Source organism: Coloeus monedula, assembly GCF_965178545.1.
Source record: "Coloeus monedula genome assembly, chromosome: 9".
Lineage (NCBI taxonomy): Eukaryota > Metazoa > Chordata > Aves > Passeriformes > Corvidae > Coloeus > Coloeus monedula.
This window is the reverse complement of record NC_138789.1, coordinates 2,054,328-2,073,996: the sequence shown is the minus strand read 5'-3', so window position 1 is coordinate 2,073,996 and position 19,669 is coordinate 2,054,328. Positions and strand designations below refer to the sequence as shown.

Here is a 19,669-nt window from a genome sequence, read left to right as displayed (position 1 = left end):
TGCCTACCACTTTCTTTAATTGCCATGCCTGCCTGCTCCTCCCTTGCCTTGCCTTATCTACCCCTCTCTTGCCTTTTCTTCCCCAGCCCTCCTTTGCCTTGCCCCTCTATTACCCCTTGCTCTCCTTGCCAAGCTTTGCTCCTCCCTTGCCCCTCTCTTTCCCCTCCCTTTTCCCGTTTCCTGCCTATATTGACTTGCCCTTCCTATGCCACTCCCTTGCCTGGCCTTGCCTTCCCTCACCTTGCCTTTCTTTACTGTGCCCCTCTGACTTACCCCTCCTTGCCTTTCCTTGCCTCCATCTTGCCCCTCCCTTGCCTTGCCCCTCTTGTGTTTTCTCTCCATTGCATTGCCTTGCTTTTCCTTGCCCATCCCTTGCTTTGCATTTGCTTTCCCTCCTTTGCCCATCCATTGCCTTGCCCTCCCTTGTCTCACCTTGTCTATCACTCCCTTGCCATCCCTTGCAATCCCTTGCATACCACCCCTTGCTTTGCCTTCCCTACTCCTCCCTACCCTTTCCCCTCCCTTGCCTTGCATTCACTTTCCTTTCTTTGTCCCTCCCATGCTCCACCCTTGCCTTACTCCACTTTCCCTTCCCTTGCTTTTCCTTGCCCCTCCCCTGCCCCTTCTTTGCCTGGCTTTGCCTTTACCCTCCTTTGCCTTACCTACCCCTCTCTTGCCTTACCTTCCCCTCCACTGCCCTTTTTTGCCTACCCCTCCCTTGCCGTGCTGTCATTTTTCTTTCACTGCCCATCCCTTGCCTTGCCCCTCTCTTGCCTTGCCTTGCCTTGCCTTTCTTTGCCTCTCCCTTGCCCCTTCTTTCCCCTCTGCTGCCTTGCCTTCCTTGCCCCCTCCATTACCCTGCCTTTGCTTTCCTTCCTTTGCCTGTCCCTTGCCTTGCCAACCCCCTCCCTTTACTTTGTCTTGCCTTAACTTGGTCCTGCCTTTCCCCTCCTTGCCTTTCGTTTCCTCTCTTGCGTGCCCTTGCCTTGTTTGGCCTTGCCTTACCTTACCTTGCCCCTCCATGGCATTGCTCCTTCCTGTCCTTCCCTTGCCCCTTCTTTGCCTTATCCCTTCTTGCCTTGCCTTTCCCTTGCCTTGCCTTGTTTTGACTTGGTCCTTGTGGGTTTAGGTTTCTCAGTGCATTTCTTCCCATTGTTACCAGGGAGATGCTGGAAGGGGGAGCAAGTTGCTTTCTGGGTGGACAGTCAGTGATCAGGACACAAAAGGAAGTGGCAGATGGCCCTGGCATTCCAGTGGAGCAGTTTTGGGGTTGGGGAGTTTTGGCCGGTGAATGGGCTTTTCTGCTTGGGGTTTCTCAGGAGTTGTGGCTCGAGACTTGGCTGCGGGTGGGTCCTTCCCTTCGCTGGGGATCCAGAGCAGTTGCGTGGTGTGCTGCCTGGAGCCGCGCAGTCTCGGCCAGATCTCTTTCTGCACAGTAGCTCAGCACCGTGATCGAGCCCTGGCTGCCTCCCCCAGCTTGTGCCTGCTGCTGTTGGCAGTGCCAAGACCAGCTGCCGCCCGTGTGAGTGTGCAGGAGGAGCAGTTTCCTCCCTTCCCTCCCTGTGCCGGCTGCGAGAGCATCCCTGCGGCTCCCGCCGTACCGGAGCCGCCGGCACTCCTGCCGGCTGCGATGGAGCCACTGCAGCCGCTGCTTCCCGAAGTGTGCCAGCACCCCTGCCGGCTGTAGGCATGACTACACCAAAGGGGGAAAACAGGCTTTAGCCGGTGGGACATTCCTGTTACTGTCTTCTTGTTATGTTGGGGCTTTTTCTGGTAAAGAACTGTTACTCTTTTTCCTATATTTTTTCCTGGGCGTACCATAATTTTGAGGTTACAATAATTTGGAAGGAGGGGTCTTCTTTCCATTCCAGGAGGGTTCCCACCTTCCTTGGAGTGCATTTGTCTTTTAAACCAAGACACTTCTCCCTTGCCTTTTCTTTCGCATTGCTTTGCTTTTCCTTGCCCTTGCCTTTCCTTGCACACCATTCCCTTGCCTTGCCTTCCCTACTCCTCCCTTACCTTGCCTTGCCTCTCCCTTGCCTTTTCGTTGCCTTGCCTTTGCCCTCCCTTGCCCATCCCATTCCCTTCCCTTGGCTGGCTTTGTTTTGCCTTGCTTTACCTTGCCCCTCCAGTGTGTTGCCCCTCCTTTGCCTTATCCCTCCCTTGCCTTGCCCACCCTTTCCCTTGCTTTGCCTTGCATTGTTTTGCTTACCCCTCCCTTACCTGGCTGTGAACTGCCCAATGTTCCATTGCTTTGCCTTGCTTGTCCCTCCCTTGCCTTGCCTACACCTCCATGTCTTTGCTCTCAGATTTCACTTACCTGTCCTGCCATTGCCTTGCCTGCCTTTCCCTTACCTTGCCTTGAACTGCCTAATCATCTCTTGCATTTCCTTGTCCCCCTGCCCTTTCCTTGCTGCCCTACCTGTCCCCTACCCCCCCTTGCCTTGCTTTGCCTTTCCTCTGCCCCTCCCTTTACCCTTTCTTGCTTTGCCCCTCCCTTGCCCCTCTCTTTTCTCCTGCTTTCCCATTTCTTTGCATTGACTTGCCCCTTCTATGCTCCCCCTTTGCCTCTTCCTTTCCTGTCCCTTGCTTGGCTTTTCCTTGCCTTGCCCTTCCCTTCCCTTGCATTGCCTTCCCTTACCCTGTTTATCCCTCTAATGCTTTGTCCCTTCCGTATCTTGCCCCTCCCTTGCCTTGCCCCTTCCTTTTCTTGCCCTTGCCTTGCCTGACCCTTCATTTCTTTGCCTACCCCATCCTTTCCTTGCCTTACCTATATGTCCCTTACCTTGCCTTGCCTATGCCTCCCTTGACTTTCAGCAAGGAAATGCAAGGGAGGGGCAGGAAAGGAAAGTGAAGACAATGCAGGGGTAGGCAAGGCAATACAGGAGAGGTGTTGGCAAGGCAGGGGAAGGCTCCACTACCTCCTAGGGCAGCCCATTCCAATATCTAATCACCCTTTCTGAGAAGAATTTCTCCCTAATGAATAACCTAAGCCTCCCCTGGCACAGTTTAAGACTATGTCCCCTTGTCCTATCCCTGGTTGCTTGGGAGCAGAGCCCAACCCCCACCTGGCCACACCCTGCTGCCAGGGAGAGCATTAAGGTCACCCCTGCGCCTCCTCCAGGCTAAACAATCCCAGCTCGCTCAGCCACTCTTTGTAAGACCTACACTCCAGACCCTTCATGAGTTTCATTGCCCTTCCCTGGACATGCTCCAGCCCCTCAAGCCAGCACAGGGGACAGTCACTGCCCTGGGGCTGTGCCCACACCGTGGCTGGCACAGTCCAGGGGCCACTGGCCTCTTGCCCACCTGGCTCCTGTCCAGCCTCTGTCACCAGCACCCCCAGGGCCTTTCCAGTCACTCTGCCCCAGCCTGGAGCTACAGGGGATTACTGTGGACAAAGTGTAGGGATCTGGCACTTGGCCTTGCTGACCCTCACACCATTGGTGTTGGCCCATCCATCCAGCCTGTTTGGGTCCCTCTGCAGGGCTGTCTTAGGGTGCTTTTCTATTCCCTGATCATCTGCTCTATGCCCAGAAATGGTTGCTGTAGCTTTAAGGTGGGTCCAGGGCAGGGAGAAGCCTTGGGGGTCTTGGGTGGGCTTTATTCAAAGCCTCACTCCCCAGGCATCTGTCCTGCCATGTGGACTGGGTTCCTTTTTTTGCTCAGCTAGCTTGGGTTTTGTTAGCTTAGGCAAGAAGTTGGTTTTTTTCCCTTTCCCTGGCCTTGGAAACTGCAACAGCAGTCCTTCAGCAGCTTTTTTCCTGAACTGGACGTTTGGTTTTGGTCTGAGATCAGAGAGGACAATTGATGGGAGACGAATCAGCCAGGGACCGGCAGGAAGGTGAGGGGCCACTCCCTCCTGGCCCCAGACCTCGGAAAAGCTGAGTGAACAAGAGAAAGGACACCAAATGCACCAGCTTCAGCTGCTGTGAAGGGGGGACCCACGCCAGAGATCCACCAGGTTCTCATCTGTTTTGCCCAAGCTGCTGCATGAACCCTTTGGGGTTTTTTTCCTTCCCTGAGAGAGGAGCTGGTGCCATTCTTTTTCTCCCCACCACGTTGTGGCTGTTGAGGGTTTTTTTTTTTTCTTTCCCTGGCATTTTGAGGTTTTTTTGTTCCAGTGGGGGGGGGGGGGGGGGGGGGGGAAAGGGGGGGTAAGGCCTGACAATTCAATATCTAACATTTATTCTTTTTTTTTGTTTTGCCGTGCCATGTGGGCACTCTGTTTTTCAATAAATGGGATTTTTTTCACTTTCATCCACTAGTATTAATCTCTTATTGGTAGAAAGGAATTGTTGGAACCCTTTTTCATTAGAGGAAACACTCATTCCAGAGTGGTTTTCTCCTAAACTTGTCTCTAAACCAAGACAAGTCCATAACAAAGAAGGCAAAACCAGTGCTAAACTAGGGAGGAGGAAAAGAGGGATAGACACTCTGGCCAGTGACACCTCCCTCACCTCTTTCTTTCACCACCACCTGCTAAAGCCTTTTTTACAGCTGCAAAAACAACCTGAAGCCTTGTCTTGGAGTGATTTATGATGACAGTCTATTCCATGATCCTCTGCTTTATGCCCAGAAATGGTTGCTGTTATCTTTAAGGCCTGGGACTGGGTGTGTGTGAGGCTGGGGAGGGGGGAGCTTTGGGCTTTTTGGCGGGCATTTTTGAAGCCTCATTGCCCAGGTGTTCCATGGTGCTGTGTGGCTTGGTTTTGCTTGGCTAGCTTGGTTTTCTTGGCCCAGGCAAAAAGCTTTTCTCTGGCATGGAGAAGCTGCAGTAGCAATCTTACAGCTGCCTTGAGGAGAACTGAACAGCTGCTGGTCTGAGACTGGAGGAGCAGGACCAGCAGGAGCAGAGTCGCCCATTCCAGCCTCAAGCTTCAAGAAGCTGAGCTGGGGAGTGAAAGCACACCAAGCAGCTCCAGCCCAGATGCTTCGTCTGCCCTGGAGAGGAGGTCGATGCCAGAGAGCCATCAGGTTTTTGCCTCCTCCTGGAACTCCTACATGGAAGCTCCACTTCCCTCAGCGCAAAAGCCAGCACCACCTCTCTCACCCTACATGTCAGGAAGGGGTATTTCTTCAATGTTTGCCCCATTCTCTGGGCATTTTTGAGTCTTTGTTCCTGTGCCTGTGTGGGGTGGGGGGTGAGTTCTGCGAGCAGTCTGTTGTTAATAAACTGTTGGTTTTGTTTTCTTTTCACTTTCCTCTGTTAGTATTCATTTTCCACTGATGGAGGGGAATTGTTAAAACCCTTTAGAGGAGACCACTCATTGCAGAGTGTCTTCTCTTAAATGTGTCTCAAAACTGAGACAAGCCTCCAGGAGTCAAGATGCCACCACCTTGGGGGAAACACCGCCTGCTTGTGCACTCCTGGAATGAGCAAGCACGAATGTACCAGAGCCACGCGTGAGCTGCAGGAACCACGCACTGTGTCTGCATTCCAGAAGGCAACTGACTGCATTCCAGCTAAGCTGTCAGCCCCGAGACCAGAAAACACAGATAAAGACACTTCAAGCAGCAGAGAAAAAGAAAAGGCAAAAACTGCTTCACCTTCCCCCCCCCACCCCTTTCCCATCTTGCTGGAAATGCAGCAGGTGGTAAACTATCCTATGCTTTTAAAGTAATCTTAGCTTTTTCCAGCTTTTCTCTACTTTTCCCTTTCCTTCTTTTTCCAGTTTTTACAGTTAGTAAAGTGAAAATATCAGATTTTTTTTCTTATCAACATATAACTTTGAATTTTAATCTTATTTCGGGGAATATTTGAACCTGAAGTCCTTTCTGTAATTCACAGAGAGCTCTTTTTGTTGTAACAATGTCACATGAGACAATTGGTTCCGTGAGGTTCTGAGGTGTCACAATGGACCCTTGGTCACATGAGGCCTAACAGTGTCGCAAAGGATCCTTGGTTACACGGTGCCCATCTGTGTCAAAATGGCCCCTTGGTTCCATGAGACTCCTCTGAGTCACAATGGCCCCTTGATTCCATGAGTGTCACGGGTGGTTCTGTGAAGCCTTGGATGGACCAGTGGACCCTTGGTTACATGACACAGTGTCACAATCGACCCTTGGGTAGATGGGGTTCTGCTGTTTAACAAAGAACCCTTGCTTCCATGAGGAGCGTCGGCATCACAAGTAGACCCTTGGTTACGCTGTGTCACAAGGGATCCCCAGTTCCATGAGTTTCCACAGTGTCACAGTGACCCCTTGGTTCCAGGAGAGTCTGCAGTGTCATAGTGGTCTCCTGGGTTCCATGAGGCTCCAAAATGTTACAATGGGCCTTTGGTTCCATGAGGCCCCACCGTGTCACAATGGACACTTCGTTTCATGAGATCCCACAGTATCACAATGGTCCTTATGGTTCCACAGTGACACAATGGTTCCTTGAGGCTCCACAGTGTCACAATTGACTCTGTGGTTCCGCAGTGTCACAACAGACAGTTAGTTATGAGAGGCCTCTGTGTCACAATGGACCCTGGTTCCCTTAGGCTCCTCAGGATCACAATGGTCTCCTTGGTTCCCTGAGGCTCTGTAGTCTCACAATGGCCCCTTGGTTCCATGAGCTCCCGCTGTGTCATGGTAGACCCTTGGTTTCATTAAGTTATTTAGTGTCACAATGGTCTCCTTGTTTCTGCAGTGTCACAAGGAACTTTCATTTCTCTGAGTCTCCAAATTCTCACAATGGACTCCTTGGTTCTCCAGAATCACAATTGACCCTTGGTTATATGGTGTCCCTCTGTGTCACAATGGAGCATTGATCCATGAGGCCCTGCAGAGTCACAATGGACCCTTGGATACACGGGGCACTGCTGTGTCACAATGGCCCTTTGGTTTTATGAGGCCCCTCAGTACCACCATAGACCTTTGGTTTCATTAGTTTCTTTAGTGTCACAGTGGTCTCCTTCATTCTGCTGTGTCACAAGGGACCCTTGGATCCATTAGGTCCCGCTGTGTCACAATCGAGCCTTGGTTCCATGAGGTTCCACAGTTTCACATTGGACCCTTGGTTAAATAGGCCCCTCTGAGTCTCAATGGACCCTTGGATTTCTGGGATTCCTTAGTGTCACAATGGAGCCTTGGTTCCGTGAGGCTCCTCAGGATCACAATGGTCTCCTTGGTTCCAGAGTGTCACAATGGACCCTTGGTTCCGTGAGGCTCCATAGTGTCACAATTGACTCTGGTTCCGCAGTGTCACAATGGACAGTTACCTACAAGAGGTCTCTCTGTGTCACAATGGACCCTTGGTTCCCTTAGGCTCCTCAGGATCACAGTGGTCTCCTTGGTTCCAGAGTGTCACAATGGACCCTGGGTTCCCTGATGCTCCAGTCTGTCACAATAGACATTTGATTCATGAGGTTCTGCAGTGTCACAATGGTCTCTTTCGTTCCACAGTATCACTTGGTTCTCCAGTGTCACAATGGCTCCTTGGTGCCATGTGGCCCCGTAATGTCACAATGGACACATGGTACCATGAGATTCCGCAGTGTCACAATTGTCTCCTTGGTTCTACAGTGTCACAACAGACCCTGGGTTCCATACAGCGCCATGGTGTCACAATGGACACTTGGTTCCATGAGGTTCCGTAGTGTAACAGTGGTCTCCTTGGTTCCACATTTCACAATGGGCTCACGGTTCCATGAGGCCCCATAGCGTCACAATACACCGTTGGTTCCATGAGGTTCTGTAGTTTCACAATGGACCCTTGGTTCCATGTGGCTCCACAGTGTAAGAACAGATTCCTTGGTTCTGCAGTGCCACAAAGGACCCTTGGTTAGACAGTGCCCCTCTGTGTCACATTGGTTCCATGAGGTCCCGTAGTGCCACGCTGCCGTTGTTCCATCACAAATCCCTTTGATCCATGAGGTTCTGCTGTGTCATAGTAGATCCTTCGTTTTGTTAGGTTATTTAGTGTCTCAATGGTCTCCTTTTTTTCACAGTCCTCCTGGTTCCATGAGGTTCTGCAGTTTCAAAACGGTCTTCTTGGTTTCACAATGTCACAATGGACCCTTGGTTCCAAGAGTTTATGCAGTGTCACAATGGCGTCCTTTGTTTCATAGCGTCACAATGGTCTCCTTAGTTCCAAAATGTCAGAATGGACCCCTGGCTGGTTCCATGATTTAGCAGTTTCACACAGGACTCCTTGTTTCTATGATGACCCTCAGGGTCACAACTGCCCCTTGGTTCCACGAGTCCCCAGAGTGTTAACAATGGTGTCCTTGGTTCTGCAGTGTCCCAGCGGCCCCTTGGTTCCATGAGCAGGTGGATCGGAGCTCCTGCACTCTTAGGAGCTGGAGGAGAGGCCACAGGGACACCGTGCAGACAGTCCCATCACCCCTTCTGTCCCCATGTCAAGCCCAGCCCCACACCTATTTGTGTCCCTGCCACACACTTGGCATGTAACCCCCCACGTCCTTACATGTGCAGGTGACCACGTCCAGTGCCATGAGCGGCAGCAGGGCTGGTCCCTGGGGGACCCCCGGGGCAGGAGGCTGGGAGGGATTCGTTCCCCACATGCTGTAGCTCCCTGTGCCAGGCAGGACTGACACCATCTCCAAAGCGAGTACCCCCGGGCTCAGCCAGGGCCCTGCCACCCTGCAGCTCCCTGCAAACCATGGTGATGGCTTTGAGGCCAAAACCCAAGTCACAGAAAGTTTTCCACTATTGATGTCTATATTTGATCAAGAAATGTCCCGTTGTGGGGTGCCCCTTTCCCACAGTCACTGCAATACCAGGGACCATACATGGACTGGGCCAAGCAAGCTCTGGATCCAACTCCCACAGGCAAAAAAACATAGAATATTAAAGTTTCTCATTGAGGACATCTCAGATATTTAACTGCTAAAAACCGATCCTACATTTCCTCTCAGCCAACAGGCCACAGCCCCACAAACACAGTGAAAAACCCCACAACCCCTCACACACCTCACACCCACCCCTGTGCCTTCCTGACCCCCTCTCACACTGCCTCCCCTGCTTGTCCCACACCTCCCACCCACACTGCATTTTTTGGATTTGGACTGTTCTCTTCTGCTGTAAACCATCTGTTACAGCTGACATTGTGGAGAAGAACAAAGCAAACACCAGGAGACTTTGGTTTTCCTCATGTGGCTTAGGAACTGTTTCCTTGCCCACCTGAGAGCAAGTCCTTCCCCAACAGTCTTTCCCATAAGCTTTCTGTTGGCACTCTTTATGGCTCCTTGATAGTTTTAGCTCATAGTGTATGTTAATCTTTCTGGGGTTTTCCCTACATATTACAACAATCACCTTGTTGTGGATTTTAATAATTTAACATAGATTTTTCTGTTTCAAAAGGTGCAAGCCATAGAAATATTTTCATTTAGCCAGACTCCTCCCTTCCTTTCTTGCTTTCTCACTGCAGCGGCCTGGCTGCAGCCTTGATGTGGATTCTCTGGGAAATGAAAAACTTTCCAGAGTGTGCTTTTCCTTAATTTGCTACAGTGGGGTTTGACATTCAAATGGCAACTTTGGTGTAACTTGTTTTCTTCAAGTCCATTGCTCTGATTTTCTCTCCATCCCTTCTGAAGAGTCATTAACTTAAATGACCACTATCAGCTGTATAATCTCCCAAATCCTTTCAGAGTAGCTACCATGCTGTTTCAATTATTATCACCAATTCTATGGTTTGGATGATTTTATTCAAATTAAGGCACCATGTATACTTTATCTTTTTCATTTTTGGGTTGCTAATGGGTCTTTGCTGTGAGACCGTTCTTTTCCTTTTTGCCATTATCCAAATACTGTCACTTGTTCTGTACCTTATGTCTCTTTTTTCCTACCTAGGCTTCCTGAACAAACTCTCTATTTCCAATAACCAGTTATGACCATTTATTCATAATTCTGGTCAGGAATATAATGACTTTCAGTTCCTCCTCTTTATTACCCACATTGATACACCAGTGTGCAGTGCCTGGGTACAGTGCCAGGGATACTTTGTTCTTATTATTCCTCTATTCAGTAAAATAATTTTTCTCCTCTCCCTGAATTCTTCTGCTTTCCGTATGCTTTTGTGGTTTATCTGAACCTGTGATGTGATAAAAGTAATCTGAGGGTAGTTTAATTTACACCACTTATAGACAAATAGTAACAATTCTTAAATGGGGAGCTGGCCAGACAGTCCTGCTTTTTTTTTTTTTCTCCTGTGAAATGCTCTCCTTTGCCTGCTTGCCTTGCCAGCTCCCAAGACAGGTTTGTCAGAACAGTTCAGCTCAAAAAAGACCATGGAACAAATAAACCTCTTGACTCCAGTGTCAAGAAAAGAGCCTAAAATCAATACCCACATGGACAGTCTGGCTGTCCCAGAGGCAACAGGACACAGCCCACTGGCTTTTATGCTAAAGTTGTTTTATTGAAGGCTGTGATCTGACATTCCTTAAGGTTTTGCTGAACTACATCTGAAATGTGAAGAGCACAGACAAGCTGTATAAATGCTGTGGTTAATTTAAATGTAATTTGTTTCACACCCAATAAGACAAGTTGTCGTAATTTAAACATATTTTATTTAAACATAAACAATGGTGATATTTAATTAAGCATAGATATTTAGTTTTAAAATATTTGTTTAACTATACCAAACCACTATCTATAAGCAAACACAATCTTGGCGAAACCAGAGTTCCAAATCTGAAGGCAAACTTAACTCGTTTTTTCTAAATAGCACCATGATTTTTAGGTTGCTTCCATTGTCCTTCAGTTATGGGCAAGGATTTTGACATGTTTCAGTGCCAGCCGGATGCTTTCTGACAGGTGAGAAAGAAGCATCTATCAAAATCAGTGTGGGCAGCAGGAGAGGGGAGGATTCTGCTCAGGTGAGACCCCACCTGCCTCCAGCTCCAGGGTCCCAGCTCAGGAAGGACATGGACCTGTTGGAGCGAGTCCAGAGGAGGCACCAGGATGAGCAGAGGGATGGAGCAGCTCTGCTGCGAGGAAAGGCTGAGAGAGATGGGAACGTTCAGCCTGGAAAAGAGAAGGCTTTGGGGTGACCTAATTGTGGATTTTCGGTACCTGAAGGGAACTTAGAGGGAGAAACTACTTACAAGAGCATGTAGTTACAGGACACAGAATAATTGCTTACCACTAGAGAGCAGGGTTAGATTAGATATTAGGAAAAAATTTTTCCCTTTAAGGGTGGTGAGACCCTGCCACAGGTTGCCTGGAGAAGCTGTGGCATCCCTCGAAGTGTTCAAGGCCAGGCTGGACGGGGCTTGGAGGAACCTGGTCTAGTGGAAGGTGTCCCTGCCCACGGCAGAAGGGTGCAATGAGATGGTTTTTAAGGCCCCTTCCAACCCAAACCATTCTATGATTCTGTGTTCCAGAGGGGGCACTCCCACGGGGCCGCACAGGACTCCAACACCGGCAGGAAGCCGCGCCGGGCGGGGCCGCCGGCGGGGCCCCTCGCCCTCCCCGGGGTGCACCCCCTCGGCCCGGGCTCCCGGCGGGGCTGTCGCCGCGGAAGGCGGGTGCCGTCCCTCTTTCACTCCCGCCCTCACGCCGTGTCAGCCGTGCGCGCGCACCCGCCCGCCCTCTCGCCGCCGGAATGCGGGCGACGCTGTCCCGGCCCTGAGGCGGCTGCGCGGCCCCGCCGGGCTAGAGGCAGCGGCAGCGCGGGGAAGACGGCCCGGCTGCACCGGTGAGAGATCGGGACGCTGCCTCGGGCCTGCCCCGCCGCGGCGGGCGGAGCGGAGCGGGTGTCGCGAGGGGCGCAGGCGGGGAGGTCGCCGCTTCCTCAGGAGAACGGGCGCGGGAGGAGGGGGAGCCGCCGGCCCTCCCCGTGTGGCGGGTGATAGTGCCCGGTGACCTGAGGTGGTTCCTCCGCGGGCCCGCAGGGCGGCGGGGCAGCGCGGGGGCGCGGGGTGATGGTTCCGCCGGTTCGTGTTGTTCGGTGTTTGTGTGTGTGCGGGGAGTTCCCTGGGCAGCGGCGCTCCGGGAGGAGAGGAGCTCGAACGCAGTGCAGGCTTTAAAAAATAAAGTTGTTTTCGTGGTTAGGAAAGGGAGAGCGCTATGGAAGCGTTCATCTCCCTGCCTCCTCCGCGGGAAAAGTGAAGTCACTTCCCAAGAGCGCAGACGAGCAAAGTACTGTCCTAAATCTGTGCCATCTGCATGCGTCAGTTTCACCTACGTTATGTTTTGGTTTGGGGTGGTTTTCTTTTCTTTTTTTTTTTTTTCCCTGGTGATTTTTTTTTTCTTTGCTTTTTAAGCCCTCTTCCATTCTCTCCCGACCCGTGAGCTGGTACAAAAATTCTTGTCTTTAGATAAAAAGTACTTGAAAACCTGCTGAAACCATCTGAAGCAGGTACGGCACTGAGTGAAATGGACTTGGTGACTCTCCTCGTGTGTAAGTTCCTGCAGTGTCATGTGTACTTTGCTCCTGCTGTCACTCTCAAAGCTGTGTTGTTAAGACTGCTCGGTTTGATAGTTCTGTAAGTCACCGCCTACCAGATTTCACAGCTGTCTGCGTGTGTATATCCATCCAGTGTGTGCCTGAGAGGGGAAAAAAAGAGACTCAAAATGTCAGCTCTTCTTTAATATAGAGAAAAACCTAGCGACAATTAAGAAATAACTTGCTTAGGTAACCATTGCTTGTCTCTTTCGGTGTCGAGCTCTAGTCTCACAACCACGTTGGTTTTCAGCTAAAACTTTCAGAAGGGCAGGTGTGCTTTCAGTTTCCAGAGAGAGATCTTGTTGGCGGTACAGGCAACATGTTATTATCCCTTTAAGTGCAGAAAAGGTACTATGGCTTTTTTTAACCAAACCTCTGTGCTATAGGCCAAATCCTGACTGCCTGTCAGACCAACTTGGCTCCAGATTGTATGAAGGTTTACTGGGCACGTAAGGTTGGTTCTGCAAGTTGTGCCTCTGCCGAGGTTTTAAGTAGGATTGTAGTTAACTCTGTTTATGTGGGTTAGATGGTATTAGTTATATGATTAAGAACTTACTTTGTAGTTTAAACTTGAAAAGACTACAAATACAATTTCAGTAGGCACTAATTGACTCCAGTGTTGTAAGAATGCTGCCAGTGAGTATCCGGAAAGGAGCCAGCAGCAGCTGATGGACCCCAGAACTCAGTGAGTGACAGAGCCTTCCACTACTTCCTTCTGTTTTAGGCAGAGGTGGGAAATCATGCTGGGTTTGTATTGTTTTATTTATTTGATGGATTTTTAAAGTAACTGCTTTTTTCCAAAAAGACTCAGGGGCTGTGAACAGCTTGGCTTTACGTATGAGAACTATAAAAATTGTTCTGCAGTGTTTGCTTTAAAATGATTACAGTGAAATGTATTGCTTGGTTAAAAATAGCATTCAGTCCTTTAACAAGTGATTCACAGAGTAAGATTTGGTGGTGTTTGTAAGGGCATTGCAAAAAGAGCAAGTGTATAATCTGGCTCTCTTGTGTCCCCCAGGGTATTCCTTAGCATTTCAAGACAGTCTGAGTTGTGGCTGCTCCTTCCCTTCTCTCATCAAAGGGACTTCCACAGCCAGGAAGTGAGTAAAAAGAACTAAGCTGGTCAAAAAGTTGTACTTTTATTTCTTCTTTTTTTTTTTTTTTGTTCCTTGAGGTACTCTGGTTACAACAACTTCCTGACCCAGCTCACTTGCCCGGCCATGTGGTCATGGGCTCAGTCTGAAGGAGGAAGTAGAGTGCTGGCAGAGAGTGTAACTGCAGTCCTGGAACAAGCACAGGTGTTGTGAGGGTCCTTAGCTGAGACCTGGCTTTATGGTCAGTAAATTCAGAGCACGAGCCAGTGCTGCTGGAAGCAGCTACATTGTGGATTTGATTGACTTAAGCTACTTGGGGTGAAGGTGGCAATGATAGTAAGGGTGGTAGCTCTTTTTTTTCTGCCAGTACTGGCTTAGATTGATTATGAAGCCATGGTATAATTTTTTATTTACTGTTGACAACATTAAATGGACTCGAGCCATCTCTGTGTCTGTTCTTCCATGGGCCCACAGAAATTGTTGTGGTTTTCTTCTCTCTCCTTTGTTCATCTGTTCTTCTCTCTGAACTTTTTGGTGAGTTCTTAATTTCAGGGAGTGTTCTTGGCATTGTTAGAGGGTTTTGTAAATTTGTTCAGCTCTAATTTTAAAATAATTAGTTGTATATTGCTGTTACCTCTGCTGTAATAGGAAGGCTGTTTCAGACTTGACTGACCTTAGTAATTACACACTTTTTGATTTCTAGTCTATATTAATTTGTCATGGGATTATACCCATTTTATTCACCCAGTGGACTGATATGTTTTATTGGCACTCTTGATCTTGGTATCAAAAAAAAAAAAAAAGGCATTTTTAACAAAAAGGATGCAAAAATGCGTGGAAATGCACCATGGTAGGTTTATTTTCTCTTTGGGCCACCAGCTACACTAATCATTCCTGTAATAATTCTCAGCTTCCCCCCATGAATTTTAATCTTGGCCTATTAAGTGAGAATTAAAATGCCCCTTTCAGGCATTAACATTGAGCTTCCTGGAGGTGTCCTTTTAGTGAAGGTTAAGTTGTTTTCAAGTGTATTTTGCTAAGATGTGTTCTTTGAAATTCATACCTTTGGCAGTTTGTTCTAGTCTCAGTCTTACTCTGTTACACTGGTGCAGCTGTTGAAGGAGCCTTTATTGTAACCTGGATTGCTGAAGGGATTCTTTCTTCTTTGACAGAGTCCTGGTCCATAAACAAAGCCCGACATGTTTGAAAATTACTTATTTCACCTTTTTCCTGTATTCTTAACTTTAAAAAGAAACAAAACCAATATGTAGATTGTTAGAAACACCTCTGTGGCTTTTAAGGTGTTTATTTAAATTTGCTATCAGGAGTGTTCCCAGATGGGACTTTGTGAAGCTGAAAAACTAGTTTATTGGGTGTGACTGTTTGTAAACAGAACAAATACGTAAACGGGGTTCCAAAATCTGCTTAGTAAAACAGATTGCTCTGAAAGATGAGAAAGGCCCTCGTGGAAAACCCCTGGTAAGATTGTGTCTTTCATGGCGTGTTTCTTACTCTTTGGAAAGAGTAGCAGGGACGACTGTCTTTCCAATGTTTTGAAGTGGACAGAGGGAAAAAGTAGCTTTTGCCACAAAATGAGATGGGTCACAGGCCTCTGCTTTCCTACTTTCATCATCCCTGTATCATGAGTCACGATATTGAAGAAGGTTTGGGGTTTTTTTGCTCAGGTAAGCTTAAAAGTGCAAAATTTTTCTGATGCTGAAAACCTGTTCCCCGGTTGTGGGGGAAGCACAGCCGTACAAAGGGAAGAAGTCCTAAGGGCAGGAAGATAAGAGATACGTACGTTTCTGTGTACAACACTGGGAGTAGGCTTACTGTATGTACAGGAGAACTGGAGTTTTGAAATACATGATAAACAGTAATAAACCTGATGCAAAACCTGCTGAAGGAGAGTTTCGGAAATAGAATCATTGGCAGGTCAAATAGTAAATTCTTAAAATAGAGTCATTTAGGTTGGAAGGGGCTTCTGGAGGTCATCTAATCCAGCTCCCTGCATAAATTAAAGCAGGAGTAATTTAGATAAGATGGTTACAGCCTTTAACACCTTTCTGGGTAATCTGTTTCTACATTTGACTGCACACAGTGGTTTTTTGTTTACTCCCTCCCTTAAAGATAGTTGAAATTTACTTTCCAGTTTGTGTCTGTTGCCTCTTAACATGTCAGTGTCCATAATCCAGAAGAAGCCAGTTCTCTCTTCTGCACCCTTTCATCAGAGAGCTGACAGTAACAAGGATTCTTTAGAGCTCTTTTCCTAACCAGATTGAGCAAACTCAGTTCCCTCAGCCTCTCACTGTCCACCATGTGCTCCTGCCATCCGGCCAGCCTGGCCACTGGCCACGGTCCAGAGTGTCCGTGTGAGTCCTGCAGCGGGGAGCCCAGAGCTGGCTGCACTGCAGACACGGGCTCACAGGTGCTGAGCAGAGGGCGCTGATCCTCTCCTGGGCCTGCTGCCTGGACTCCTGCAAACAGCCCCCGCTGTGCTCGGCTGCCTTTGCTGTGGGCATGTACTGGTGACTTGTTCTCTAACTTTTGTCTGCTGGGATCTCCAAGTACTTTTCTGACAAAGTCACTTTTTATCTAGTTGGTGTTGAGCCCGTCTTGTCACAGGAGGTTGTTCTGTCACTGGTACAGGACCCAGCACTTGCCTTCACTGAACTTCCCAAGGCCTTGCCTTTCTCCAGCCTGTCCAGGTCCCTCTGAGTAGGAGCTGACCACTCCTCCCACTTTGGTGTTATTTGAAACTTAGTGAGGATGCACCCTGTCCCATCATCTAGATGATTAGTAAAGGCATCAGGTGGTACTGGTGGTTTCAGTGGTGATCCCCAGGGGATGTGACTGCAGCTGCTTGGATGGAACTGATGATGGCTGTTCTTTCAGCTCAGCAGTCCAGTCAAATTCCCAAACACCTTACTGCTCACTTACCCTGTGCCTGTCTCACCAGTTTGGCTGTAGGGATGCTGTTGTTAATGGCCTTCTGTATTCAGTGCTCTTCCATCATCTGCTAAGCCAGTCATTTCCTTGCAGTAAGCTCTTGTGTTCATCAGGCATCATTTGTCCATGGTAAATCCTTGCCAGCTATTCCCCATCATCTTCCTGTGCTTCTTGAGCAGAGGGATGCCTTCCAGGAGAATTTGCTCTATAATCCTTTCACCGACTTAGGTCAGGCTGGCTGATCTGTATCTGCCTGGATCCTCCTCCTTGCTCTTGAAATTGGGTCTGGTATTTGCCTTTTTTCTGGTCAGAAGGAACCTCTCTCAGTCTCATGGCCTTTCAAAAAGTGGTAGAGTGTGGTATCTCAGCAACACTGGCCAGCTCCCTCACGATTCTTTAATAGCCTGTCTGGTTATATAGATTGTATGTTTCCAATTTCCTGAAGTGCTTCCAAACTTCAGCTTTCTCTTTTGGAGGTAACTTCTTACTCCACCAGACTGCTACTGGGCTCGAGGGTCTGGAAGGCTTGTGAGTGGACCTTACTAGGGAAAACTGGGGCAAAAGAGTTGTGTGTATGTCATCCTATCCCATGTGCTTTGTTAACAGGTGTCTTGTTCCACTGAGCACACTTCTTCCTTACCTTTCCATCTGCCAATGTTGCTTTTTCCTAATGCAATCCAAAAGCCTGTGTCTTTGGGCTCCTCTTGGCTAGCCTCTCCAGCATCTACTTGCTGGGTGCTTCTGAAGCAGAGATCAAACTTTCATATCTGTAAATAGGTGAAACTTCGAAATTGGTTAAGTGTTGGTTAATAAATGTTTCTAACCTCAGCTTGTGGTGTTTGAATGAAACATGTCAGTTCCCCTTAAGCAAGCAAGAGGCATTATCAAGCTCTTGTATAAGGGGGCAGGTCCTGCCTGAGATGTAGATCGCAACTTATACCAAGGAGACAAAACAATGAGGAAAATGATCCGCATCTCTTCTTTTTTGTTTTTTCATTTTCTTCCCACCTTCACTAAAATAACTAACTCCACGTAGAAATCTACAGCTTCAGTGTATGCCCTTCCCCTTTTGTGTATTGTAGTTGAAAAGGAGATGCTAATATTTAGCAGCAATATGGGTGGAGAAATACTTGATGCCATCTGTACATGAATGCTTTCAGTTGAAATTAATTTTTTTTGTTGAGGCATAAATCCATTTTAGAAATCACTGTGATAAACTAAAAGTTTGGAAATAGAAGCATTTTTTATTCAAGAAAAATAAAGCAAGGAGTTCTTGAGTTACAATCTGTGTAGACAGAGAGTCTGAAACAAAGTTCTTGGTTAGTTTGAACCCTCAGCATGTGCTTCATGTTTCCTACAGGTTCCTAACTGGTGTAAGTGTGATTTGTGCTGGTGTTCGGGTGACTTAGTGGTATCAAGTCAAAGCCTTGGGTGTGTCAGTTGCTGGTCTGGCTGTTCTGCCCAAATAGGGCTTTGGTATCTGTTTGGACTAGAAATACCCTTTTTAGCATGGTTGGGAGTCCTGAGGTGTTTTCTGGTGTAGTAGAAAGATTTTGAAGTGGAGTTACACTTTGATGCGCAACAGTGCACAGTAACTATGGTAATTAATGGTAAAATTACAATCTGCACATTTGCCTTCACGTGTGATTGTTCATTTTACATTAGGCTACTGGCAAACTCTTGAATAGTGAGGCTCTTTACTAATGATGGTGGACAACTTCCTGTCTTAGTTGCTCAAATTCTTGATATCTCCCACATGATTTCTAACTAGGAAAGAAAATGTAAAAGGGTAGAAAAAAGGAAAGTGAAAGGTGTTTTTAAGAAGCAGGAAACTGTCAGAACAGGATTTGAGTCAGTGAGTGAATCTAAGAGTGGAGTTTGCTAAATAGTTTAGTAAGTTTTCCATGTTACTCTTGGACTTAGAAGCGAGGTTGCTTGGTTGCTGTCATATCAGTGACCCAGGAGAGGAACAAAACCAGCGTGAATGTGACTGACAACAAAGTCCTTTCTCATCACTTGGTATAAAACTTGTGTAGTAGTAATTCTTTTAATGAAAGGAATTAGTTTTGAGTAACCAGTCATGACCAGTCCCTGGTCTTCTCTTGCAGGCAAATAAACACAGTTGTCAGGATGTCTCTTACGTTTTGTGTGTGTATATATATATTTATTTATTTATTCTTTCATCACCAGAACATCTGTATGTTGTATTGCAAGGTGTGATGGTATAAGTTTCCAGAAGACAATGACTTGGTAATTATGGAATAGTCTTGAGGTTACACTTCTTGTCAGTGATAAGTGATTCTTAAACCTCTGACTTTTAGGGTGTTAAGTTAAGTAGCTGTGCTTTCAGTTCAGGTATTGCTGACCTTTTTGATTAGGTCACGAGTGTTGTATGTACCTTAGGTCACCCAACCAGGTTTTTTTGGGGGTAGAAAGAAAATTGCAGATGCTGATCTGTTGCAGTTGTCCACGCGTATGACTTAATTTTTCATATTGGAAGGAAAAAGAGTGAGAGTTGAGGCTTTGTCCAAGAATTTTATTCAAAGGATTGACTTTTAGTGTAAACTAATTGTATGGTTAATTTTGATAATCTTTGCTACTGTTTAGGGAAGTGGGTCCTGTTCTGGTAAATCGGTTTTTGTTTTAACCAGAAATGAATTTCCTCCTCTGTTCCCCACAATGTTTTATTTGAGAAGTACTTTATATTTGAATACTTTGCTTTTCTGTTCAGTACAATTACTCATGTGGTGCTAGAGCTTCCACAGTGTAACGCTGTCCATGTCATTAATTGTTGTCTTCACTGATGGGAGAGGCGTTCAGATTTTTGCCAGGAGGAAAAAGGAGGCGAATGGGACTTCGTGTTTCTCAGCCTCCAGATAGGTGTCTATTAAATCTTATCTAAGGAGTACAAGCCACTGGCATGGCTTAGACATAGCACAGAGCAGAGAATGCAGCAAGAAGACAACTTATTAAGATCTCACAGCCTTTTTAAAGGTAAATTACCCAATGAAAGCTTAAAACACAAGGTATTTTCACTTTTTTACCAATGTCCAGCAAGCTCCTAAATCACGTAGACAGGAACTGCGGAATTCTGTATCCAGTCATCCCAGACCACTATTGCTGCAAAATATGGAGTTAATGAAGAAGGAGAAAGAAGCTTTTAACTACAACTTATCCTCCATTTTGAGGTTTTCTACTTCTGTCTATTTACTATGCAAATAGACCTAAAATC

At 47.5% G+C, this 19,669-nt stretch overlaps 1 protein-coding gene across 6 annotated transcripts in view; it reads left to right on the top strand.

The window, feature by feature from the left end:
• Positions 1–11,552: 11,552 nt before the first annotated feature.
• The window catches only part of RABGAP1L (RAB GTPase activating protein 1 like), a gene marked incomplete at its 5' end in the record, with an annotated part of 238,535 nt that continues 230,418 nt past the window's right edge, over positions 11,553–19,669 (top strand). For 4 of the 6 annotated variants that reach the window (XR_014226648.1, XM_082287051.1, XM_082287048.1 and 1 more), the window contains one exon: positions 11,553–11,644. Of the gene's footprint in view, positions 11,645–12,212; positions 12,308–13,412; positions 13,495–19,669 lie in introns of all 6 variants that reach the window. The other 2 variants (XM_082287049.1, XM_082287050.1) reach the window with 2 other exon arrangements.